This window comes from Nanorana parkeri, unplaced genomic scaffold (genome assembly GCF_000935625.1).
Source record: "Nanorana parkeri isolate BGI_ZX_2015 unplaced genomic scaffold, ASM93562v1 scaffold6, whole genome shotgun sequence".
NCBI lineage: Eukaryota > Metazoa > Chordata > Amphibia > Anura > Dicroglossidae > Nanorana > Nanorana parkeri.
Genome location: NW_017306274.1, coordinates 2861654 through 2873575, shown reverse-complemented (window position 1 = coordinate 2873575; position 11922 = coordinate 2861654).

Sequence of the window (11922 nt, the reverse complement as noted above, 5' to 3'; positions counted from 1 at the left end):
CAGGTTGTGTAAGTCCAAGTCCAAGTCCTTCAAATATTATCGCTCTATCTATATCTGGGTCAACTGTCACAAAGTCCTTCAGTCACAAAGAGCGTATCTACCATCTATTTCAGGTGACCCATGATAAGTAAGATATAATCAGTTTCAAAAAGCCTTCCCAACCGTGATCAAGACAATTGTAACACTACAATGACCAATACCTAATACTCAAAGGTAGAAATGATACATCACAAATTAGGTCCTCACATCCATCATATCAAAAGATGTATCCGCTCGTCAAGTCCAAAGTAAAACAAGTGCCTCACAACCCCCTCCACATGTAGGAGCCCACCATTTTTTTGTGGAGCCAGTGAAAGATCAGGAACATAGTTAAGGTCACAAGCTGAGGTCATACGCGGAGGATCTGGTATAGAGATGCGGTAGGTGCAGCAAAAGTCAAGGTTAAAAGCCAGGGTCAAACGCAGGAGAGTCTGATGCCAAGTTCAAGGTGACAAATTGGAAGTCAGGAGCTAGGTCAGGAAAATAAGCCAGTGTCAAACACAGGCAGGCAGAATCACAAAATCGGACAACAGGAACACAGGGGACAGCTGAAAACGAGTCAGCAATAGGTTCAGTACACACACTGATTTTATAGTCCATTTTGCACCAATGAGCAGGCGTAAGTGTGCGCGCAGGAATGCGCGTGCCATGCTAATCTCTGCGAGCAAGGTGTTTAATGCCAACACGTTCGCACATATTTCCACACACACATGCCTTCACGTGATTTCTAGCATGCACCGTTCAGGGCATGTTTGCCTGCAATTCTGAAAACAGGGCTATGTGGCATATCGTGTGCATGTGCTAGGTGAGTACCTTACAGACTGGTCTTAGTCACCGCTCCTCCCCCAGCCTGCTGAAAGAACTATGATGAGCTCTCCCCGCCATAAGCATCTTCATAGTGTTAGACTGACAGTACAAAGCAGTAGCATTATGATTGGATTATGTTTGGCTCCCGATATTGACTCTCAGCCCGGGTGCTGCAGCGCAAGAAATCACAGGAGGACATTGCTCAAGATACCGGTCTGGTATGGATTTTAAAGAAGGGGACCCCCAAGAAAAAACACACAAAAAAGTGGGATTCACTCTATCACATCAGAATCTTCTTCACTTCTGGAACATTTTGCACATCAGAGGCATGACATTGTGTAAAAATGTTGAGGCACCCCTGCGGAGTTGAGAATGCACACCAGGGTGCCATGGCACCCTGGTTGAGAAAGACTGTGACACGTACCTGGAAGGAGACCAAGATGAACAGGGGGCTACTCTTGCACCACTTGTCTGACTACCCTGGAGGTGTAGACAGTAGGAGGGAGGACATGGCGAAGCATGAGTGCCAATGCATTGGCCTGTGCAGAATCTGTACCAGAACTTGAGTGCAGTGAGGTGACTGCACTCAAGTTCACCTTGGCTTTTCATAAGCCAGTCATGAAAAGCTGTAGCATTATCATGATTGGCTTATGCTTGGCTCCCAGTATTGACTCACCTTCTCTCAGCCCCGGGGCTGCAGCACAGAAAATCACAGGAGGACATTGCTCTGACTCTGCTTACTCTCTTACCCTACTGAAAAAGTTCCTATGACGCATTCATATTACATTTATTGCTGAAAACCAACTCAGCGGTAGAGCGAAACTTTCATCCCTGCGGCTGATTCTCGGTAAACACTGTAGCACCCAATTTCCATGACTATCTTTTAGCATTCAGAGATCATAGGCTAACCTCGTGTGAGAGTCGAGAAAACGAGAATATTGTGTGTCACAGGAGGAGCCTCCTACGGCGAGCTTGAAAGAAAGTGAAAAAAAAACCTCAGAACAAAACAGATACATTTCCGACTTTCAAAGAATATTAATGCCTCATTATTTGGAATTTTACAGATAATTATTACATTTTTTTTTAAGTTTTTTTTTTGCCGTTATTGGTTTTAACTTCTCCCAAAGTGACATCAATTCAGCGGCATTCATTAGGTACCCAAAATGAATCCTTTACAATAACTTCAGCAATTTTTGTCAGAGACATGTACAATTTTCTAAGAGTACTTGATAGAAACTGATTTTTTCTTCTTTTTTTTTTTTAAGGAGTGAATAGGCTAGAAGTCATTAGTCTTAATACACTTGGTGCTGAAAGGTGTTATAACAAAATATGGAGCAATGCTGCGAGAGCAATTAAATTACCATGATGTGTTTCAATATTTTATCCGGAATCCGTTTCTGGAATTTATATTGCGGAGCCGCCTTCAATCTCCTTCCATGAATTAATATCTAGGGGAGATAATTGTGCAGAAATTATTTTATAAACGGGATAGTTCGGGTGACGCTTTTTTGAAAAAAATAAACTTCTACATTTTTTGGGCCACTGAGATCTCGTTCAAACCGCTGGTGTTAAAGGAGAACTATGAGGTGAGTGCTTTTCACTCACCTCATAGTTCTAGCCGATCTGTGACAATGAGACTGTCACAGGTCGGCTCAGTAGATCGGGAGGCGAGCGAACACATACCGGCGTTCGCTCACTTCTCGATCCTGTCACGGCTCTCTGCCGTGACAGGGGAGGGGCTGGATTCCCCCCTCCCCGCTCTGATCCGCCAGCGCTGACTGGCGGAACGACTGGGGGAGGGGGCGGGTACAGCCGGCTCTAGATAGGCAGAGCCAGCTGTCACTCACGCAGCTGGTCGGATCCCGACATAATTGTTGGGATCCGCTTCAGCTGCGGCGTTTCAGTATACCGCGAGCTGTAGCTCGCGGTATACTGAGCTTAGGGTGACGGGAGGACGCTAGTTTGTGTCCTCCCGTTACCCTAAGGAGAACTATGGGGAAAAGCCCTAACCCCATAGTTCTCCTTTAAGATATATTTCTGGGTATAGTTACATAGTTGGTCAGGCTGAAAAAAAGACGTGCCCATCGAGTTCAACCTATAGAGTGAGAACAAAAAACAGAACGCTATGCCCACAGGTACCGACAGTTGATCCAGAGGAAGGCAAAAAAATATATATTCAGTACTTCTGCCTTCACCTTTGTAACATCTCCAAAATACGCCCCTTACTAACCAAACCAATGAAATCGCAATGCTACTCATGCTACCTAACTAATGCTACCTAACCTTTTTTTCTTTAAACCTCTGCCCCCCCTCCAATCTCTCCACTGGCTTTGAACCTCTGTTCCCCCTGCCAATCCCTCCGCTGGCTTCCATCCTCTGTCCCCCTCTGCCAATCACATTATTGGCACCCCAAACGCGGCAGGCAAAAGTGAATCTCATTGATGCACTTTCCATCCCCTGCCCCCCTCTGCCAATCCCTCCACTGGGATTGGCAGAGGGGGAAAAAAAACTGCATGAAGCTGGCAACTCAGACTTCGGCATGTTCTTCTTTGCTGCATTTGTCATGCGCAGGGCAGCCCATTGGAATGAAAGGGTTGCCCTGTGCTGACGTGCAGCAAAATGTGCATTAATACACCATGCGTTCACGTGCGCCACAAGTGTGAAGGGGGCCTTACACCGCCAGAGCCAGGAGTACAGCTTTAAATGTTTTCTCTCCCAAAGACTGAAGTGTATTTCTTTGCAAGTTCCCCCCATTTCTTTGATGCATTCCACTATTTTTTAGAACCGGGTGTTTATTTGTAAAAATGTAGATGTATATTCTGCTCTTAATCAGAATAAAATGAAAGGCTGAAATCTGATTACCTATAATAATGAGATTAAACAGCTGTAATGAAGAATTTATGCAAATGCTATTTACATGATATATGGAAATTTCAGCCGCCACGCAGGCTGATAGAAGACTGTTCCGAATATCATTGAAATTACAGATTTTATTTTTTTTTTCCTGCGTTGCCCTGGAAGCTCAGACCATCCACTATGTTTTCAGAGTTATGAAGTATTGCAGAAAGCTTGATTCATTGTTTCATGGGCACGCTGGCTAAACGACGGCTCGGTTTTATTTTACTTAACTGTAATAATGTACAAATAGCTACATAAGAAACATTGCGGAAAGGCCTGAAAGCGGGTCTGATTTATAAAGCCGAGGCCACAAATATATACAATTGTGTGTAACCATTCGCCGGCAACATTACCATAAACATTACCATTAAAGAGAACCTAAGTGAGGTAGAAGAGCTTACAATCTATAATAAAATAAGGGAGGAATGCACAGGGTGGAAGAGCTTACAATCCATTAGGATATAGGGGATGATACAGAAGGTAGAAGAGCTTACAATCTACGATAAGGGAGAATACAGAGGGCGGAAGAGCTTACAATCTATTAGGATATAAGGGATGATACAGAAGGTAGAAGAGCTTACAATCCATTAGGATATAGGGGATGATACAGAAGGTAGAAGAGCTTACAATCTACGATAAGGGAGAATACAGAGGGCGGAAGAGCTTACAATCTATTAGGATATAAGGGATGATACAGAAGGTAGAAGAGCTTACAATCTACAATAAGGGAGAATACAGAGGGCGGAAGAGCTTACAATCTATTAGGATATAAGGGATGATACAGAAGGTAGAAGAGCTTACAATCTACAATAATGGAGGAATGCACAGGGTGGAGGAGCTTACAATATGATATGGTATAACTCATACAATACCGGATACTGTATAAGAAAGGATACAGAGTGTAAAAGAGCTTACAATCTACAATAAGGGAGAATACAGAGGGAGGAAGAGCTCACAATCTATTAGGATATAGGGGATGACACAGAAGGTAGAAGAGCTTACAATCTATAATAATGGATGAATGCACTGGGTGGAGGAGCTTACAATCTATTGGGTATAAAAGAGAATTCATAAAGTGTAAGAGTTTATAATCTATTAGAGTATAATGGAGGATACAGAATGCAGGAAGAGCTTACAGTCTATAATAATATAAGGGAGGAATGCACAGGGAGGAAGAGCTTACAATCTATTATGGTATGACGGTGAATACAGATAGAAGAGGAGCTTACAATCTATTAGTATTTGAAGGTAAAAGTGTTTCCAATGTATTAGGATATTAGAGGATGCAGAAGGTGGAAGAGCTGACAATCTATTACAGTATAAGATAGGATACAGGAGGTGGAAGAGGGTGGACACAGACGGTGAAGGGACTTACAATCTATTTGGGTACAAGATAATCCCTGTAATTATATTTAGGCTCCCAATGGTCTTGCATGTAAACTATATGTAAACCTAGATTGATTTTGATCTGGATCTGAATAATAGGTACCACACCCCTTAAGTTTATAGTAACAAGAGAAGAAAGTGGGGTTTTGTAAGTACCAAAAGACAATTCCACAAAGCAAGAATCCATATACAAAGTTGATTTTAATTGTAATAATTTTTAAGAAACAGGATCAAAGATCCATTAAAAATCAGCTAGGTAGATAGCTCCCTGTATGCTCCCTGTATGCTCACTCCATATAAAGAAAGGTTTATATGGAGTGAGCATACAGGGAGCTATCTACCTAGCTGATTTTTAATGGATCTTTGATCCTGTTTCTTAAAAATTATTACAATTAAAATCAACTTTGTATATGGATTCTTGCTTTGTGGAATTGTCTTTTGGTACTTACAAAACCCCACTTTCTTCTCTTGTTACTATATGTAAACCTAATCACTAGAATATAATATCAGCTCATCTAATATTATTAACATGCAATTTTATATTAAGAATAATTTGCTATATTTATAAGTCTGCAGCTTTCATTAAAATAATCCTTCATGATTCTGCTATGAAGGTCCTTGTTCAAGCACTTCCTGTTTTAGGGTGACAACACTCTGTTCCCGTCTTGCAACTCTGCTCCTGTGTTATCACCGTGTCACACAGTGAAGCACTGTGAAAGCCCTACTGAATCTGACAGCAATGGATGATAGAAAATGCAGATTGAGCACATAAGACTGTAGCTCTCTTGCGATTCATTTTCATTTACAAATGACATCAGGAAATTAGAGCTGAACTCCGGAATCGTTATGCCGCACAGAACTGACATCGGCGGCAATCACTTATGTCAGACTGACAACGTCGCTGTTTATTTCTGCCGGGCGCTGATTTAGGAGCCTCCCCGCGGCTGCTTATGGCTGCAGGATCCTCCGCGGCGGGGAAAATTATAGCAACAAATATATCTGCTCTTTTCTTTGTTCGTAAAAATTTACAAAGGAAAAATGTGCATAAAAAGCAAAAAGAGCGATCGATTCATCAATGTTTTATGTGAGGTGTTACGTGGTTGTTTTCCCATTATTTCCTGCGCCGTGACGGCCGTATAACATAACCGTAAAGAATCAGACGCCGGGCGTTCTTCCTGATTGTATCTCTTTTTTATAAGTTATGGAAGTGGTGGAGTTACATAGTAATCCGGCACAAAGTAGATTTATGGATATTGCAGGTGATTTGGAGATGTTACCGTTGATTCGCTTCTGATACGGAAGTTACAGCTCACAGATGCATTTTATATTCTCCCTGTCAGTGCTGAGCTGGAGCTATAAGTTGTCTCAGGAAAGACGTGCTCGGCAAACAGGCAAGGGTGGGTCCAGGTGGTAGGCAAGAGACATGGTCAGCAAACAGGCAAGAGTGGCTCCAGGCAGCATGCAAGAGACATGGTCTGCAAACAGGCAAGGGTGGTGCCAGGCGGCAGGCAAGAAACATGATCAGCAAACAGGCATGGGCGGATTCAGGTAGTAGGCAAGAGACGTGGTCAGCAAACAGGCAAGGGCGGGTCCAGGCGGCAGGCAAGAGACGTGGCAACCAAACAGGCAAGGGCGGGTCCAGGCGGCAGGCAAGAGACGTGGCAACCAAACAGGCAAGGGCGGGTCCAGGCGGCAGGCAAGAGACGTGGTAACCAAACAGGCATGGGCGGGTCCAGGTAGTAGGCAAAATACATGGTCGGCAAACAGGCAAGGGTGGTGCCAGGCGGCAGGCAAGAAACATGATCAGCAAACAGGCATGGGCGGATTCAGGTAGTAGGCAAGAGACGTGGTCAGCAAACAGGCAAGGGTGGTTCCAGGCGGCAGGCAAGAGACGTGGTCAGCAAACAGGCAAGGGTGGTTCCAGGTGGCAGGCAAGAGGCTGACCGGAAATAATTCTGGGTCTGAAACTTATTAGCTCCAAACTGATAGAACCAGGAAAAAGGGTGACGCTCCAAGCTGTCCTTGGCTATCCTTGCTTCATGGTTCATTGCCTTTTGGAATATTGCTTTAAATCAAAACTCTGTAGTTCTGTATTATTTTAATATATCATTAAATTATATTTTTCATGCAAACTGAATTTGACTTGGTTACTGCCTCTTGCTGCCCCCAGAAAGGAGGGCTCAGACTGGGAGAGATAGCGGAAGTACAAAGAGCCAGTCAGTTATGTTTTACTGCTCATGTGCTAGCAAGGGGCATACTGATAGGAGAGAGATGAGGTCATCAGTCTGCTGCTTCTCATTTACTGTCCAGTCACAGACTCAGCTATTAATGTTTATTTACGAGAGAGAGGGTGGGAGAGAGAGGGGGAGAGATAGAGAGAGTAGGAGAGAGAGAGGAGAGAGAGGGGAGAGAGAGAGAGGAGAGAGAGAGAGGAGAGAGGGAGAGAGAGAGAGAATTATAAAATGAAAAATACTATACAAAAAATAACCATCGTTTGCCTGAAGAAGGGACAGCCTGGTGCCGAAACGTCGCTTTGTGTATGTGACATCATGTTCAGTCAATAAAGAAGATTGACTGCTATCTACTAACGGAGTGCGAATGACTTTATGGTATTTTGCATTTGATGTGGGGAGGCATTCGCTGTCACTTTCGGCACCCCCCAGTTTTCCTTTGGGCTTTATCCGGTCAGGAGTGCGATGGGATCTGCTACATTTTAGTATTATGAAATGTGCGCATTAATAAATTGGAACGTCACTAGTACTTTTTTTTTCCCCCGCTGACGTCTGTATACAGTTTTTTCACCCCAATACTTTTTTTCCGGATTCTTGTTGATTACTAGAAAACCCATTGCGCTGGAAAAAGATTTTGTATTGCGGAGCGTGCTGGGAATTAACCTTGATTAGCACAGTAATTTGCTAATCAAATCTGAAGACCTGCTAATCATGTTGAATTACAAGGCGCTGGATTTTTATAGCCGTGTAAGCAAAATTCGGCGTTCAGTGAAGTGTTGTGCTGAGAAAGTTTGCAAGTTGGTGCTTAGCCAAGGAGGTGAAAGCTTTTGGTGGGGCTCAAAGCAGTGGAAAATACAGTTCAATGTTTTTTTTTCAAATGCAAAACAACGCACTTAGGGAAGAAGAATCCTCTGGCAGAGTGCAACGCTGGAGGTGCAGTGTTGGCCAGAACTACAGAGGGAAAATATTCCGGGTGCTTTTTTTAGATGAATACAAAATGAGCAAGCAGTGTGGTCAGGTAGTGGGGAAAGTGAATAGAATTGGGTGCATCACTAGAGGGGTCACCAGCAGTGGCGTAACCAGAGTTCTGGCCGCTCGGGGCAGACATTTTTTTTGCCCCCCCCCATTATATAAACAACCACTGGAACTGTACCCTGCACCTCCCCCCCACACACACACACACATGTTTTTATTTTAATTTTTCAAATTTTAATATTTTATTTTTTTAGAAACTTTTTCTTTTTTTTACATTAATTTTTATTTATTAATTCATTTTTTATTAAATATTTTTATTTTTTACTTTACTTTTAGGGGCTTCGGGGAAATATTGGGGGTCTAAACAGACCCCTAATATTTCCCTTTAAAAATAGAAAAAGAGATTGAGGACACAGAGTCCTCAATCTCTTTTTCTGTGTCCCCTGTTATCAATGAACAGGAATCCTTTATGAGTGTTCCTGTTCATTGATAACATGGTATGTTTACTATAACTACAATTATGAATGAACAGGAGGAGATGTAGATCACTCCCATTCATTCATAATTGAGGATATAGTATACATACCAGGTCCTCAATTATGTACAAACACTCAGCGATCACTGATCGCTGAGTGCTTGTACCCGTTCTCCTCTCTGACACACACTGTCATAGGAGGCTGCAAGAGGAGAGCCCAGCCTCCTGTGACAGCGCTGGCTGTCTCCGCCCCCACACCGCTCTGCTGCACTGTGATAGGCGGCCGAGCGGTGTGGGAGGAAAGACACCGGCCGCTCACAGCGCTCGTCCCGCAGCGCTCGGCCGGCTGTCATTTTCTCTCTGATTCCTTTCATCCCTGCTGGGCACTGCTCTGTGTCCCAGCGGGGATGAAAGGAATCACGGCCGCGCCGACAAAACGGCAGGAAAATGTCACTTTCGGCATTTAGCCGAAAGTGCCATTTTCGGCCGGCGCCTCCCCTTCACTTTTCGCCCGGGGACCGCGCCCCTGCTGCCCCCCCGGTTGTTACGCCACTGGTCACCAGCAGGAGGAAGGAGGTCCTGATTCCCCTACAGATCTTTAGTTATCACTACATGGATCACCAGAGGGAGGGAGGAGGTCCTGATTCCCCTCTATATATCTTTAGTTATCATTATAGGGGTCAGCAGTAGGAGGAAGGAGGTCCTAATACCGCTATAAAGATCTTCAGTTATCACTAGAGGAGTTACCAGCAGGAGGAATGAGGTCCTGATTCCTCTATATAGATATTTAGCTATCACTAGAGGGGTCACCAGCAGGAGGAAGGAGGTCCTGATTCCTCCATATAGATTTTTAGTTATCACTAGAGGGATCTCCAGCAGGAGGAAGGAGGTCCTGATACCCTTAAATAGATATTTAGTTATAACTAGAAGGATCTCTAGCAGGAGGAAGGAAGTCCTGATATCCACATATAGATCTTTAGTTATCAGTAGAGGTGTCACCAGCAGGATGAAGGAAGTCTTGGTTCCCATATATAGATCTTTTGTTATCACTAGAGGGGTCATCAGCTGTATGATATTTTTACATTTTTTTTGTTAGCATTGGTCCCCCTTGACATTACCCAACTTCCCATACCTATTTTTTTTTTTTTTTACAGTAGTCTGTCTGTTAGCCCTAAAAATGGCCAGAGAAGTTTTAACAAATCGAACCTGGGCAGATTCAACTATCACTGGTGGTGGAGGGGTGAAGTATCGCTTTGAGCTATATAAAGGTTGAGCTCACACTTACAATACATCTTGCTTCTGGGGTCGGACATGATTGTGGGTGCTTGGAAGTGAGCTTCATGAAAGCCCAACTCCAGGTTTCGCCTGACACTCTGGCAACATAAATAACTACCTTTTCTGGCATAATGTACAGTTTTCCCTTTTTTCCATCTCTTTTTGCAGCTTAAAGGAGAACTATGAGGTGAGTGCTTTTCACTCACCTCATAGTTCTAGCCGACCTGTGACAATGAGACTGTCCCAGGTCGGCTCAGTAGATCGGGAGGTGAGCGAACACATACCGGCATTCGTTCACCTCTCGATCCTGTCACGGCTCTCTACCGTGACAGGGGAGGGGCTGGATTCCCCCCTCCCTGCTCTTATCCGCCAGCTCTGACTGGCAGAACGGACGGGGGAGGGGGCGGGTACAGCTGCCTCTGCCTCTAGATAGGCAGAGCCAGCTGTCAGTCACGCAGCTGGGCGGATCCCGGCACAATTGTCGGGATCTGCCTCAGCTGCGGCGTCTCAGTATACCGTGAGCAGCTGCTCGCAGTATACTGCGGCGTCTCAGTATACCGCGAGCTACAGCTAGCAGGATATAGTGACCCTAGGGTGACGGGAGGACGCTAGTTTGTGTCCTCCCGTTACCCTGAGGAGAACTATGGGGAAAAGACTTAACCCCATAGTTCTCCTTTAAGGCTGCTGGAGTCCTCAAGTTTTCTAGGCTCACTCCAGGCCTGGCTGCCCATCATTGCTCTGGAACGGCCTCCATATAGTGACAATGGTGGCCCATGGTTGCACAAGGTTTGTCGACACAGCTGCTAGCAGGCCCCGCCCGGGGGAGCATGTAACAGGGTGACAACACAGGAGCACAATTGGGAGACAGTTGTCACCCCATAGCAGAAAGTGACTAAAGAAGGACCTGCAGGATCACCAGGGATGACTTTTATATTTTAATAAATCTTAATAAAAGAATGAAAAGAACTTTTAGTATTAAAATAACATTAAAGTTTATATAAGGTTTTAAAGTTTGGGTTTAGATGATGCTCAAACTCTTTTGCAGAAAGCTTTTTTTTTTCTCTCCATTTATAGTACTGGTATTGAATGGAGGAGATGTTATTTTTGGGCGACCCTGTCTGCAACAAAATGGTAAAGCGGGAACAAATATCATAAATCTATATCGTTACCTTTCCATGTGTGTCCTGTTCAGGTCTCAGCGGAATCTCCCGGAGTCTAAATCTCTCCAGCAATGGGATTCTAACCCAGGAAATATGAGAATGAGCGCGTCGCGTGTCTTAATGATGACTCCAAATAGGCAATTATGCTTCTCTTGATAATTCGGGAAAAGGAATAGAGAGTTTGGGTTACCGTTTGGTATGTCGGAGTCTGTCAAACCCCAAAAGGACCAGTGATTGCTTAGCTGAGCCTCTGCCTTTTATAGGAAAAAATATATTTTAATAGCAGCGGTGGTCATTGTTGCAATAGTAGCTGCTACTAGTATTTAAACCTTAACTCCGGGCAGATATATAAGACACAAATTAAAGCAGACTTTATTAATCCATCACTAAGTGTATTTTTAACATGCAAGCGGTGTATGCACTTGAATTAGCTGATGTATCAGCCTCTTGCACTTCCTGTACAGCAGAGCTCAGATTGGGATAAGGAGATCTAGCATAAGGAGCCAGCACTGTGCTGCTGTCCTCATGTGCTGATAAGGAACATGCTGACAGAAGGAGCGAACAGAGTGTCAGAGAGATGAGCTCATCAGTCTGCTGCTTCTTCTTTCACTGTCTTGTCGTGGGCTGGGTGTGGGACTAGACCTGTAAGTTTTACTTAACTGTAGCAAGGGCCAGA